Here is a 15356-nt window from a genome sequence, read left to right on the forward strand (position 1 = left end):
CAGGACAAGGAGAGAGGAGAATTCTGGGAAGCTGAAGTCTGAGGGAGACACTCCCAGCTGCTGCCGCCATGACAAACAACATGTGAAGATGCAGGTAAGCCATGAGCCACGTGGCAAGATATAAATTTATAGAAATGGATTAATTTAAGATATAAGAACAGTTAGCAAGAAGCCTGCCACGGCCATACAGTTTGTAAGCAATATAAGTCTCTGTGTTTACTTGGTTGGGTCTGAGCGGCTGTGGGACTGGTGGGTGAGAGAGATTTGCCCTGACTGTGGGCCAGGAAGGAAAACTTTAGTATTTGCACAAATGAACTAGAATTTGAACCCTGACACCTTGATGCCTAGCTCTTGCTCTCTCATCTCTCTTTAATGGCCATCCTGGTGGCTTAAAATACTGCCTCCTTGATATATTTTTATTTAACCTGGATATGCAAGGATGCAACAATCCCCAAACATGTTCTAGGACTGTTTTATCAGAGGAAGCAGTGTTTTGTGAGGGGAAATGGCTTTCCCGTAGCCAGCAGCTTGCCTATAAAATTGCTGGGATCCAAATCATTTTCTGATTCCAAGTGCATCCTGCTAGGGTCCTGTGCTTCATGGGGATTTTCTTGATTAGTCTTTCTTCAGCCTTTTCCTTCCTCCACAAGGATGCACTGTTCTTCTCTCCACCTTTTCCCATCCTGGCCCACAGAGGTCAGGGAATGAGAAATGGGAGATGGAATCCCAAGCTCTCTCTTAAGTCCCTCCTGGCTCTGTCTACCCACTCTGCCCACTTCAGTGAACATAGTAACATTCAGAAGGCAGGAGTCACTCAGCCCAAATCTTAGCAAAAGCAAGAATTTCAGGAAGCCAGGTTGGTGGTGGGGGACACAGACAGAAGTACACTGGGTATAGGATGTGCAGCTCTAAAAAGTTTTTGGATTCACATAAGTCTTATTATCTCAGAAGTCTCTTTCTCTCTTTTTTCTCTCTCTCCCTCTTTCTCTCTCTCTGTCACACCACACACACACACACACACACACACACACACACACACACACACACATTCACACGCCCCCTTTAATGCCTGAGGAATATAGCTTCCAGGATCCCACAGTAGAAGCTTGAAACCATAAATGGTACCAAGTACATATTAATATAGACCAACTAAAAAAGAATTAATGAACTAAGAACAGTAAGAAGTTAATAACAGGTAGCAATAAAATATTCTTTGGCTTTGAGGCCATTACTAAATGGAAGAAGGGTTACTTGAACACATATCATGAAGTACCACTACAATCAATCTGAATAATAAGACAGTAACCAAGTAACTAATAGGTAGGAAGTATATAGACAGTATGAATGTCCTGAAAATGGGATGACTCACACCTCAGCTGGGATGGAGCTGGGTAGTGAAATATTTCATCACCTCAAAATAGTGTGAAATTTCAAACTTATAAGTTGTTTATTTCTGGAATTTTCCATTTAATACTTTTGGAATACAGTTCAACAGTGAATAACTGAAACTATAGAAAGTGAAGCTAAAGATGGGGTGGGGTACTATATGATATTTGAAAATATGTGTGCATATTTGAGTGATATTAGGCAAAAAGAGTTGCTTTTAGATAAATGAGAAACATTCAATAGAAGAAGAAACAAAAGATCATGGTGAAGTAATCCCTGTTTACCTAAAGTTCCCATGTAAAATTAATATGGAACACAAAACCATGAGACATTATGTACATTCTTCTATGAGCCAGATTAAGTGTGTTTATTTGATTAAGCACTGAACTGTCTTCTTAAATTTTCACCCCTCCCTGCTTTTACTTTCTGTTTACTGTTTCAATGGTCATCTGACCCAAACCTCAGAAAGCAGAAGTAATTTCGACCTGTTTCCTTTTACTGATTCAGTAGTGCTCTTGGGAAGGTGCTGGCACAGCATGGATACACCCCCAGCTATACTGTGGGTTTATGAGTTGCAGCTGTTGTTCCAGAATCAGTGATATGCTTCTACTTCATGCACTCAATAATAATAGTTCAACTTTGTGACATCTTCTACAATTTAATCTAGAACAATTTTCCCTCTAGATCCCTCCCACTTTTTTTTTTTTTTTTTTGACAGACGTAGTGAGAGCCAGTACTAAAGTACTGGGACTAAGCTTCCCAGTGTCTTCTGCCTGGCACTAACTCCAATTTTCCTATAGGGGTGGACCCTGGTGTCTTGGCCCTGTCCATTCCCAGCACCAATTACCAACTACAATTCCCAGATGCCTCTACTCTCTGGACCCGTCAAACAGGGTTTCCCAGCAGCCTCACCAGTGAAAAGCTACAAGAGGCTACTAAGGTCACCCAGCACCTTCCTCCCATCCCTATATCACATGTCCAGCCCCAGCCAATCAGAGCGGGGAGGAGGGAAGGCAACTGCAGCCTGTCTCTCCCCACCCCCCTCAGGGCTCGGGGGGCCGGGCGAGCGTGGAGGGGGCAAGGCGAGCGTGGAAGGGGCGGAGAGGGGCTTCAGAGCCGAGCAACCTGGCAACTCCGGTGGCTCCTTGAGCCTGAGGTGGGTGCGCGTTCTTGGCTGGCCTGGCAAGGGGCTAGGCGCTGCGGGGACCCAGGATGGAAGAGTCTGTAGTAGGAAGTAGGGACTACCTGAGCGGGCGAGTCGCTAGGGGCCTGGCTGCCCCCACGGTGGTGGGGGTGGGGTACTCACTCTGGAGCGCCTGGACTATTTCAGCGAGGTAGGGCTGAGGCCTGGGAGCTGCCGGCAGGTGCCCTTCCTCTGGCTTTCAAGTTCTCTTTGCCAGAGGTCCCCAGGTAGCGGCTGGCGAAGGTTGGGACGGAATCAAGGAGGGCCGAGGTTCGTCGAAACCACTGCCTGTACTTTGCTTCCCTGTCTCAGGGCGGCGAGCCTGCAGGACAGCCGCCCTGCCTTCCCGGCGACCGCTCCTTGCCCTGGCCCTGAGTACTGGGCGGACACCGGCCTCATTCCCCCTGGAACTGCCAAGTGGTGGCACCCTGGCACTGGCTACAAACCCTTCTTTATCGCTCTAGGCCAGTGTTTTTTGTGTCATACACCGGGTTATCTGTTTTTGCAACAGTGAGAGAATATCTAAGAAGGAACGGTTAGTTCCCAATATGCAGTCGGAAGTGTGAACAGTCACTAGCAAGGGCTCTTGAGGCTTGGTTGCCTCCCTTAACTGTCTTTTGAGGTCAGGAAGTGAAAACTAATTTTTAGTATTTGCCTAAGTGAATCTCCTGCGAAAAATGTATTACAGGCTTGATGGATGTGTTTGAGGTGTGAAACAAATGGGTTGTGGCTGGTTTCTGAACCAGATCTTCGAAAGAGTGGAATCGGAGCATTTTAGAACTGACGTTCAGTTGTTTCCTGAATGGGGGAACTGAGGCCCAGAAGAGGTTAATGTGACATGGGCTTTAGACAACCTGATGGCAAAACTGATGTGACAAGCCAAGTCTCTGGGGGTTTCTTGGTGTCTGTCTAGTCTGTGTTCCTCCTACCAGTTCTGTTCATTGTGAAGTATCCACTTTAGAGTACTGAGACTGAAGTTTTACAACAGGTCAACCCTTTTTGAATTTTCTTTAAAACCAGTTTACTAGCCAACTTTTCATCCATCACATATACTTGGAAGGATCTGTGTATTTGTCATATTTGACTCCAAACGACTTTTGGCATTTTACAGGATCAGATCTAGCTTTTAGGAGATCCCATACATTGGAAAAGATTCAAACTGGTGGCCCTGTCTGTAGCAGGCTTGTGAAGTGTTCAAAAGTAGCTAACAATTATGTGGGATTATAGATTCTAGTACTCTTCATTAAATGATTGGTCTCCTTAAAGTTCTTAAATTTCTCACCTTTACCTATGGTGTACCTGCAGTGTCTGGCCTAAGCACCAGGACGATAAAAAGGAAACACAGTTAAGGTCTTATGGAGTTGAAAAGGGGGTGTCAGACAAAGAAAAAAAGCAGTGATGTGGTTATTAGCAGAGATGAGTTTTAAAAAAATAAACTTGGAAAGCGTACAATGGCAGTAAAACAAGCTGGCACAATTGAGAGTGCCTTTGTCATCACTTTGAATTTCTAGTTTTTAATAGTTGTTACTCCAGTAAAACAAACATATTAAAGATGAACTATATCTGAATCTAAGAGATTCATTCTGTGGAGTCATCATTTCTCCCTGAGTGCCTCTTAGAGAAGTTCATCACAGCTTCATTTTTCATTGTATTTTCCCCCTCAGTGCAAATAGTAATTTAAAACACTTAGAATGATGATTTTCAACTAAATTTCTGTCTCCCTAGTTAAATCACTGTTAAGTACAGAAGTCTCTAGTGAAATCAGGATTACATAGTAATTTCTCACCACTGTCTGCTGGACTTTCAGCCTACCTTGCACGAGGGTTTCTATTCTTGTGTGCAGGCTTGTACTGTGAACCTAGTAACTGAAATGATCATTTCTGTGTGTTGCCTGGTTTGTAGAGATGCTAGTTTACTTTTAAATAGTTCCAGAATAAAAAAGCACTGAAGACCTGAGGAACAAGAGCACTCCTTAATAAAATGACATTAATAAGAAGTCACTGTAAAAGTCAGCTATTCAGTACCACCACTTTTAATAATCAGTATGTTCAATGTTTTCAAAACAATATGATTCCTGAAAATGACTACTGTTATAAAAAATATTGTAATATTGTTTCAAAATGAGAAGAGGATTAATAAAATGTACTTGCTTTAGAAACCATTGAAAACGTGGTTCTAGATTTATTGAGGGTCAAAAATAAAGAGAAAAGCAGAGACTATTAAAGGCTCCCTAGGTGACATTTTTAACCAGTGGCCAGATGATTACAAAGGCTAGAGTTTCTAGCATAATGGTGTCATTCATTATTCTTTATTTTTTCATTCTGTTTATGACCTCTTGGAAGTTCTAATTTCCTTATTTCTTGGTTTTTAGTTCATTTATTCCTTTTTGGCAGAGGGGCAAGGACTGTCATTTGCCTAGAAAGTATGGACTCAGTATTGAGAAGTCTAGAAGCCATAGTGAATGTGGGCAAGCTTCTTACCTCTGTCTGTTTCTGTATCTAAGAAATAAAAACAATAATAGTTTCTCAAAGGATTGGTGGGAGGGCTGAGTGATTCCCCTACATTTAGTGCTTCACAGGAGTCTTGCACATAGTAAGCATTCAAGGAAAGTTAACTGTTGTTGACTTGCTTGGAACCCCTTTCTATTAGGGTTCTGTTTTGTTGTTTTGAAAGAGGCCCTCACAGTATAGCCCAGTCTGGCCTCAAACTCAGGACAATCTTCCTGCCTCAGCCTCTTTTGAATTACATATATGGGCCATCACACCTAGCTTTGGACACTTCCTTTTGTGAAAAATGAGACTAGCAATGTTCTAATAAACCTTGGAAATCCAGTAAGTTGGATTTTCTAGACAAAGCTTTGCTTTCCATTATTGGTGTGAGCCTTTAATTGCAGATGGCAGTGGTAGCTGTGTCTGCAAGTCTTGAGGTACTAAATTCCCTTTCCCATGTGGAGTGAAGGTTAACTTGGAGTTGTATTCTGCTTGTTACCACAAATAGTAACAGCAAGAAGGGCCTTCCAGTTCCTACGCTTTGTAGTTAGGAGATGGTCTTTCATTGGCAGAGCTGTCAGTACCTTTTCCACACAGACTACTACAGCAGTCTCATTCCTTTTAAGAATATGGAAGCATCTCTGTAGAGAATTGACATTGTATACAGTGCTTTCTTGCTATTTCTGCCAGAGGACCAGGGAATGTTAAATGAGCCTTATGGTCCATGTGAGGTAGTGGAGAGGTACTTGCATTTGGATTCTAGATACAAGTTGAGGTCCCAGTTTCTTGTAACTGTGTGACTCTGGATAAGTTATTTTAACGTTGTTGCTGGTGGCTCTTCTGTTTGGAAGATAGAGGTAATAAAACCTGCCCTGATAAACTTCCAGAGACCTAATGGGACTCAAATGTGCATTAGAACCTTTTATAAACCATACAGCATTATCATGATTGCACTAAAGTATTACATAAGCCATTGATATTTGGATAACTGGTGTTAAGAGGGCTGTCTGCCTTCCTGTTCTTGGTTGTCCCCTGCCTTAGAGCTTTGCCTCAGCTCCCTCTGTTGTCAGCCTTGATGCATGCAGCATTTTATTCTGATGCTCTAATAGACCTGGAACGTCAGTATCCCTTTTGAGTTTCCACTCCATTCATTCCTAAAACAGTAGCACCGTGTAGCCAATAATTAAATAGCAGTACCAAAGTGACTCCTGTGTCATGGAGTTTTACTCACCTCTAATTCAAGTGTATAGGCATGGAAGGCTTTCCTTTTCCCAGTCAAGACCAGGCCTCAGCTGTTCAGTAGGACTAGAGTGGAGGCCCATGATTCCATGTGAGGATGAAAAGTCATCATGATCTTGTGAAAAGATTCAAAGATGGGATTGTTCCCTATATCATTGTCACCTACCCTATGTGTAAATGACAGGCCCTATTTGTGATTGATAGGGTTGGAGTTCCCTTTGCATGGCACTTGGCTTGGTTTCTCAGTATCTCAAGATGACTCCACAAGGAACTTCGCTATATTTTATACTTACAGTATTTTTAGTATTGTGGTTTCTTGGCTGGACTTGACAGATAACTCCTGCATGTTGCAATTTCTTTGTTGTTGTTTTTGTTTTTTATGGAAGAAGGTGTGCTGAGGTCCAAGATGGTTTATACAATGTCTATGAAACTTAACCTGGCCCCGAGCTCATAGTAGGTATTTTGTAAATATTGTTGACTTTAATCAGAGGAGTGGCAACTTAGATTTGTTTGAGCATGTTGATTTTAATCAGCTGTATGCTCACAGATCATGTTCCTTAACCAGGTTAAGAAGTAGAACCTGTGCCTAGCCCTTCTGCTTGGGTTCTGATAGTGGATCAATCAGAAAAGTCTGAATGAAGCATTGGGAGAGATTTCATGCATGCTTTGCCACCCTTTTCTTCCCAGCTTCTTGAAATTTGGACTCTGTCATGAGTTTAGGCTCATTTTTGCTTTGTTTGCAAATTTGATTGGGATAGGAAAAGGCTAAGGGAAGTTGAAGAGTAATAATTAAAAATAAAAATAAAATTAACTTGCTTGTAAGATGTTCAGCTCTCATCCCATTGTACATACTTCAATAGCATACAATGGTGCGTGCACTTTCTTTAGCATGTGATAATTGGTTAGATTTTGATGTCACATCCTTGAACTTTTGGTGAGACAGAAGCACTTTGTTTTCTGAGCCTTGTAATGGAATACACTGCTCCATCAGTATCATCCTTTCCTCTTTGTGGGAGTGACTGGGACAGAGGTGAGTTATGAGGACATTCCTAGTGTTGGATGGTGATGCTTTAAATTCCCTTTGTTGACCTTTACATTTCTTTATGGCCCTGAGATTGCTTAGGTGGGGATTTAGAAGAAAAGGGACTTCATTTGATTTCAATATTGCCAAGAAGTGATCCCAGCTGTTTTGCTCAACTAAGAACTGTAGGTATATGACAGTGATCCCTGGCTTTGACTCACAGTGTACCTCCTAGTTAGAGCTGTTCAAGGGTAACAACCGCTGGGAGACCTTAGGAGAGTAGGCCCTTCACACTTGTCTGTGTCAGTAGCAGCAACCACGTAATTTTAGAGTTTCCTGGTTCTGAGATGTTCCTTGTGTGTGACAGTGGTTGGGGATGTGAGAAAGCATGTGTCTCACCCTCCATCAAAGGGGCTTGTTGGAAATATCCTCCACCTCTGGGCTTCTTGCTGTAAAGTCTGGTGGCTTTTTAAGTACAGGATGATAGCTTCTTGCTTTTCAGTCTTTCAGCTAAGATCGGGTATAAAGTGGAGACAGAGTCTAACCCTGCAGGACATTAACAACTAACAACTTGTAACCAACCATTCATAAACAATGACAATACCCATAACTCATTAAACAATCAAAAACCTCCCATCCCACCTCTTGGGAATGTGGCATTGTTTTCTTAAAATTTCTTCCTGCTTTCTGGGGATGAAGACATCTTTAGGTGGATCCTGAAAAGAAAATTTTTGGGTTAATTGTCAAGTCCTGAGAGAGTTAGTTGTATCATTTGTCCAGTATCTGCATAATGGGAAAATGTAGGGCTTATCTCAAGTCCTTGCTCGAGTTGTCTGTGAATCTGAATCAGCTCAGCTAGCCATCTTGAAATTGTCCTGAACAGTTTGTAGTCCAAAGTCAATCTTTCCGTGGTGTTAATCAGCGTAATGAATGGCTTTATCATGGTCCATGTGGAATCATCCCGTCATCCTTTTGAAGATTTCAAAGTTGCTGTTAGGCGTGGTCATGGTTCCCTGAAGAATTTTTTTTTTGTGCTTCCTCTGTGGTTTGGAGCACTCACAGTCTGATAAATGTCTGTCTCTCAGAACCATGAATGTTCTTCCCTAGAAGACAAAATCTTCACAGCAATTTCTCCCCACCATTTGTCTTGCCAAACTTTTCCAAACTGACCTTTGCTGATGCTTTCTTGTAACATGATGGTCCTAGCAATTCTTCTCTGAACAAGCAGCAGTAAACCCTTTGTCCCAGGTAGCAGCATCACCACAGTCACCAACTTGATGATAAGGAGCCAGCAACTCAGAACAGCAGCCGCTGTCTCCATGGTCCCACTGACACCGTTCATGGCTCCTTCCCAGCCAAAGCTTCTCCTTAGCAAGCCTCCTAGGCCGGCCTCAAACTTGGGATCCTCCTGCCTCTGCCTCCTTCAGTAAATCCAACCAGCATGTGCCACCACAACCGGCAATGTGCTGTTCAGGTCTGAGCTGGGGCCCACAAGGCCACAGGCAAGTGGCTTTTTCATGAATTTGTACTATGAATGTTCGGTGCCAGATGTAGCACGAATCTTAGAAGGTCTTATTAATAAAAATAAACCTGGAGCCAGGTATTGGGATGAATGCTGGAAGATCAGAGAAGCAGAACAAGCCACAGCCACCTCACCTTGCCAATTCCTCAGCTGATCCGGTTTCCTCAGACAGGAAGCCTCTCAGTCCTCATCCAGAATGAATCTCAGCTGAACTGTGCTGCTCAAAAGCCTAAAAGCTTAACCAGGCTTTAGTTCCTGGTCCTCATGCCTTATATACCTTTCTGCTTTCTGCCATCACTTCCTGGGATTAAAGGTGTGAGTCACCATGCCTGGCTGTTTCCAGTGTGGCCTTGAACTCACAGAGATCCAGAGGGATTTCTGCCTCTGGAATGCTAGGATTAAAGGCATGTGCTACCACTGCCTAACCTCTATGTTTAATATTGTGGCTGTTCTGTTCTCTGACCCCAGATAAGTTTATTAGAGTGCACAATATTTTGGGAAACATAATATATCACCATAATTCCTCCCAGAGATTCCAATCATTTCTGTGTCATCAAACAATTTCCCTTTGTTGACAAAGATTGCCTAGATGCCCTTAACTCTCAGCAGCTGCTCCTGAGAGCTTGTAACTGATGCAGAACCTCAGGTCAGCTAAGAACCCCTGCAGAATCTGCATTTTCAGGTGTCCCCTGAGTACCTATTGTAGTTGAAGTTTTCCTGTGTCCCACCTGGCCCGTGGTCAGGACAAATCTCTCACCCACCAGTCCTGCAGGCGTTTGGACCCAAGTAAGCATGTAGCCCAAAAACCTCTTTTTTTGTTTTGTACTAGCAAAGGCTAAATCCACCATGCAGCTTAATGTGCCACTTGCAGAGGCCTCATTCCCGCCATACTGCAGATCGAGCATGCACGCTAAGAACCCGCCAGTAGCTCAAACCGGCAGCTGCCTCTCATTTGAGAGAGACAATTAGGAAGCTGTTTTTAGCTCCGTTTTAGAATCTTTTCTCAGGTTTTAGGTGGAAACTCTTGCCAACTCATTGGACGCCATTTGTAGCTAGAGTTTTCCTGCCTGGCCTACAGTCAGGACAAATCTCTCTCACCTGCCAGTCCCACAGCCGCTCAGACCCAACTAAGTAAACACAGAGACTTATATTGCTTACAAACTGTATGGCCGTACCAGGCTTCTTGCTAACTGTTCTTACAGCTTAAATTAATCCATTTCTATAAATCTATACCTTGCCACGTGGCTCGTGGCTTACCGGCATCTTCACATGCTGTTTGTCATCGTGGAGGCTGGCAGTGTCTCTTACTCAGCCTTCTACTTTCCAGCTTTATTCTCCTCCTTGTCCCGCCTATACTTCCTCCTGCCTGACTACTGGCCAATCAGTGTTTTATTTACCAACCAATCAGAACAACACATTTGCCATACAGACCATTCCACAGCCGAGTAGTATTCCATAGTTCACTAATTGATAACCATTTGGGTTGTTCAGTTTGGGGCTGAACTACGATCAGTCATCGCAACTTTGTGTGGGTTCATGTTTTCATTTGCTTTGTGGAAACTGTACTGTGGCAAGACATTGTTGGGTTTTCTATAAATACAGGTTTCAATTTTTTGTGTATGTGGTTTTGTTTTTTTATTTTTATTTTTGAGACAGGTATCCCTGACTGGCCTCAAACTCACTTTGTAGATCAGGCCACCCTTAAACTCACAGAGATCTACCTGCCTCTGACTCCTGAGTGCTAGGATTAAAGGTGTACTCCATTTTGCCTAGCTTACAAATAGAGTTTTATTTCTTCCTTTTATGTTATACCTACCATTTTTCTTGTCTTATTGAACTTGTTAGAATTTCTAAAAATTCCAACTGCATGTGTTCTTGCCTTATTCAAATTGTTGCAAAGCTTTCCATTTTTCACTCTTTTGGTATAAGCTGTAGGTTTTTAGAGATAGCATTCCTTCTTTGCTGGACACTTTTTAAAAATCATGATTTGTTGTTGAATTATGTTTAGAGATGCCATGTTTCAGATACAGTTTTCAAGAAGATAAAAGGGATAGCCTAACTGACTATATTGCAACACCTATGCCTGTTGTTGTTTGTTTTTGGTCTTTTTTGGGATGCCTGCCACCCAGCTCCCAAATAAATCACACATGGAGGCTTATTCTTAACTATGAATGCCCAGCCTTAGCTTGGCTTAGTTTCTAGCCAGCTTTACTTAACTTTAAATTATCCCATCTATCTTTTGCCTCTGGGCTTTTCCCATTCTCTTTCTTCTCTAAATCTTACTCTTACTCTGTGGCTTGCTGTGTAGCTGGGTAACTGGCCCCTGGAGTTCTCCTCCTTCTCTGGCTGCTAGATCTCTCCTCCCAGATTTCTCTGCCAGCCTTGCTTAGCCTTTCTCCTGCCTTTCTATTGGTCAGTTCTTTATTAGACCATCAGGTATTTTACACAGGCACAGCAACACAGCTTCACAGAGTTAAACAAATGCAACATAAACAAAAGTAATACAACTTAAAATAATATTCTACAACACGTGCCCATTCATCAATCATCACACCCCAACTTTTATTGTTAATTTCAGAATTTGCATCTGGAACCTGGGAATTCTTTTCATCCATCTGAGAAGCAGCCCTTATTGCTTGTTCAAAAGGCATGGAAGTTGTCAGATTCAATAGATATCTTTGTTTTTGAACTGAAATTTCTTCATTCTGTCATTTCCATTCTGTTAACAGTGGTTTTGGTTCCTCTTCATCATCTTCCCTTTTTTATTTATTGCCTTTTCTTGGGTTATTTTTTTCACATGCATGAGAACTTCTTTTCCAACGATGTCAAGCTCTAGAAATGTTCAGCCCTTTCACTTTGTTCTGTGACAGGAATTAATGGTGGCCTGCGTTTATGCCTGGAATAATAGGTAACTGCCCAAGTAGGAAATGACTGTTGTCCATACTCTCTGGGTCACCAAGCCTTTATCTTTTTAAGTTTTCGAAGATCTTAATTAGGCCAGTCTTTGGGGATTCCTTTGAATACTCTTTTAGTGTGGCAAGCTGCCTATTGGGCAAGTGACCATTTCTGCTTCTGCTTTTTGCTAGCCTCCAAGGTCAGCTTGCTCTTATATATCAGGATTATTTAAGATGGATCAAGCCTAATATTTAGAGCAATTAAGAGATGCCAAGCTGCATTCCCTGTGCTCTTATACAGGAGGGCCAGAAAGCACCAATTCACACTTTTTCTGCCCATTCTGCACTATTCTTTAGAATTAACTTCAGAGACTAGGGTGCGTTTAAAAAATATCGTCGGTGGTGTCTGTATTTTACTGAGAATTCAGCATTTGGCTCTAGGCCATAATCACTGTGAGGCATATGTATTAAGTAGAGTGGGCACTGGTGTTGTAGGAGCATTGTTTCTGGCTTAAAATTTGATACAGCTAAGTTTTATAATATATCATCTTGTGTAGCTTTAATCTCTGAAGGCAATTTTGTTTTGAGCCAGGGTGTCACCGTATAGCCCTAGCTGGCCTGGGTAAGTAAGGCTGGCCTGGAAATCACAACTATCCTTCTACCCCAGCCTCTCTAAAGGCAATTTCAGTAAGTAAGGCTGGTCTGGAAATCACAACTATTCTTCTACCCCAGCCTCTCTAAAGGCAATTTCAAAGGACATAGATTTGGTAGAGGGAATCACTATTTATTTATTCCCCTTTAAAATGAAGGCTAGGCTTCTTTCTGACTGTCAGATTTTTAAATTCTTTATGTGGATAGAATCCCCTTCTAATACTATGCTATTACCTATTCAAGCAGAGAGCATTAATTATATCCTTTTCATTTGATCATCTGCTGAAAAATGGTTAGTGACTAAGAGGGCTAGGCTCCTCAATTTGACCTATACAATCTTTTGTTTTGTGAACAAGTTGTTCCTTATATTTGTCAATTGTCATATGAAGTTACTAGTATTGCTTGCTAAATGAGGTTGTTTGTCGAAATTAAACGACTTAAAATATGCTTAGAGCAATGGCTGATAGGGTGGCAGTCAGTAAATGGAAACTATGATCATTGGCCACAAGCAGATGGATCGCTTTTGCTTCACTCATACTGTATCACCTTTGTTATTGTTTCTTTTTCCAAATGATTTTCATTTTCTCATATACCTACTCATTATCTTTGCCGCCATCCAATTTGTATTTGCCCACTGTCTCCTAATTAACTTCTTGAAGACCTATCTCAAGATTTTTGTTGTTGTCGTTTTAAGGATATTTTATTTTTATGGATGTTTTGCTTACTTGCCTGTCTGAGTGGCAATAATGTGCCTGGTGCCTACAGAGGCCAGAAGAGGGCATCAGATACCCTGAAACTCGAGTTACAGATAGTTGTGAGTCACAATGTGTGTGCCCAGAATCAAACTCAGATCCTTAACAGAGAGTAATAACACACATACACACACACACACACACACACACACACACACACACACACACACCAGATAGCTATCTCTCCAGCTTCACAAGTTTGAAACTCCCATTGTGGTACCTAGTAGCTGCCTGGTATATATTTGTTGGCTCTTTTCAACTCTTTGGAAATAAGATTAAGTAATTACATATGCTGAATAAAGAAGGTCTCAGAAATAATCACCCCAATACCACTTCATTAACCTAAGTATCCATATCAATATTTCAGTACTAGTTAGTTTAATAACTATTCACTGAATGATTATAGTTGGGAGAAAACTATTATGAATATAACAATATTCTGACATGAACGTTTTGTAAACTGTTCATTTCCATAGGCTCTCCCCAAAGAAGTCTTAAACCCTAGTACTTCAGAATGTGACCTTACATGTAAATAGTGCCATTAGAGATGTAGTTAAAGATGAAGATATGTTAGAAGGGAAGTACCTAGTATCTAGCAAAAAGGGTGCCAATACAGGAGAACACTATAACAAAGCAGAGATACACAGGTAGAAGACTATAATTGAAATGATGCTTCCACAAGCCAATGAATGGCAAGGACTGTAGTCACCACTGGCTGCTAGCTAGATGTTTCGGAGGGTTAATATGTGGTGATATATTGTGCACCTCAATAAAACTTATCTAGGAATCAGAGGACAGAGCCAGCCACTAGATTAGACATAGAGGCCAGACAGTGGTGGCACACACCCTTAATCCTATCATTTGGGAGGCAGAGATCCATGTGGATCTCTGTGAGTTCAAAGCCACACTGGGAACAGAGCCAGGTGTGGTGGCACACACCTTTAATCCCAGCACTTGAGATCTCATGTCTTTGCTTGGGAAAGACACGCACCTTTAATTCCAGGAAGTTATATGGCAGAACACAGAAAGGTATATAAGACGTGAGGAAACAGGAACTCACGATCTTGAGGCTGAGGATTTCGTAGAGGTAAGAACGTTGCTGGCTTGTTCTGTTTCTCTGATCTTTCAGCTTTCACCCCAATATCTGGCTCTGTTTTTTTTTTTTTTTTTTGTATTAAGACCTCTTAAGATTCATGTTACATTCATGTCTTAGCTGTCACCCTCAGAACTGGGAGAGAATCGCTAGCTGTTATTCTAAGCCATCCATTTTGTGGTTCTTTGTTATAGCAGTCCTAGAAAAGGAATCAATTGTCCAAATGCTTGGACTAGTGTTGACAAGCCTGAGCTTATGTTGTAGGTTTGCCTACATTATTATCTGTTACCTATTTTCTCAATATTATTTGATTTTTTTAAACTAATTTGCTGTTAGACCAGAAAGAGTATAGGAAAGCCTGGCTACAAGATGCCATTATGGTTCTTACACATATGTACCAGGTATGGGAGACATTTCAAGAATGATTAGAACAGCACTATTCGTAGTATTGAAACATAGAAACTAATCAAAGGTCTGTGGAGAGAACTCCTGTTATTACTATTCAGCATCAGAAATGAGCAGAGCACTGGGACATGTATTTGTGTTTCTGATGCTCACAGCAACCTGTGTGAGAAAAACAAATAGCAGAAGATTAAGATTGTGGACTCTATTTCCATAAAAGTTCAGAGTCACATTAAAACTAACATAGTATTTGCCAATATATTGCATATTTACAAGATGATAAAGCTATACATAGCAATTAGAAACATACAAATCCATCCTAGGAAGTACCTTTAAATGGCTGAAGTCCAACTTCTCCAAAGTCATGGAAATTTTCAAGGGCAATGTTCTTTACTGGGTGCTGTGTGTCCAAAGTGTGCCAGCAACAGAAAACATAGCCCTTGACTTTAGGAAGCTCTAGAAATCTAACAGAAGGAGACCCAAAAGGTCGCTGGGAGGTCCAATACCGTATGAGCTTTGAAATATTAGAAACACATGCAGAATATAAAGAAGTGAAGTGTGCATATGTGTGAGAGGAACCTGTGAAAAGCTCTTGCTTCTACCTTTGAGTGAAAGCACCTGGAGGAACTGGTTTCAATGGCTGGTTCCACTCAAAGCCCTTTCCTCTTATTTATTTCTACAAATTGCACATGTGCTTTAAAGCACCTTTCTGTCCTGCCCTTTC

At 41.6% G+C, this 15356-nt stretch overlaps 1 protein-coding gene across 1 annotated transcript in view; it reads left to right on the plus strand.

Annotated features, from left to right (window-relative positions):
• The first annotated feature begins 2454 nt into the window (after window positions 1–2454).
• Window positions 2455–15356, plus strand: part of Mtm1 (myotubularin 1) — a 132107-nt gene continuing 119205 nt past the window's right edge. Inside the window, exon 1 of the mRNA XM_059250753.1 lies at window positions 2455–2542. The gene's annotated coding sequence lies outside the window, so the exon portion shown is untranslated. The remainder of the gene's footprint in view (window positions 2543–15356) is intronic.

The sequence above is a fragment of the Peromyscus eremicus genome, chromosome X (genome assembly GCF_949786415.1).
Source record: "Peromyscus eremicus chromosome X, PerEre_H2_v1, whole genome shotgun sequence".
In the NCBI taxonomy this organism is placed as follows: Eukaryota; Metazoa; Chordata; class Mammalia; order Rodentia; family Cricetidae; genus Peromyscus; species Peromyscus eremicus.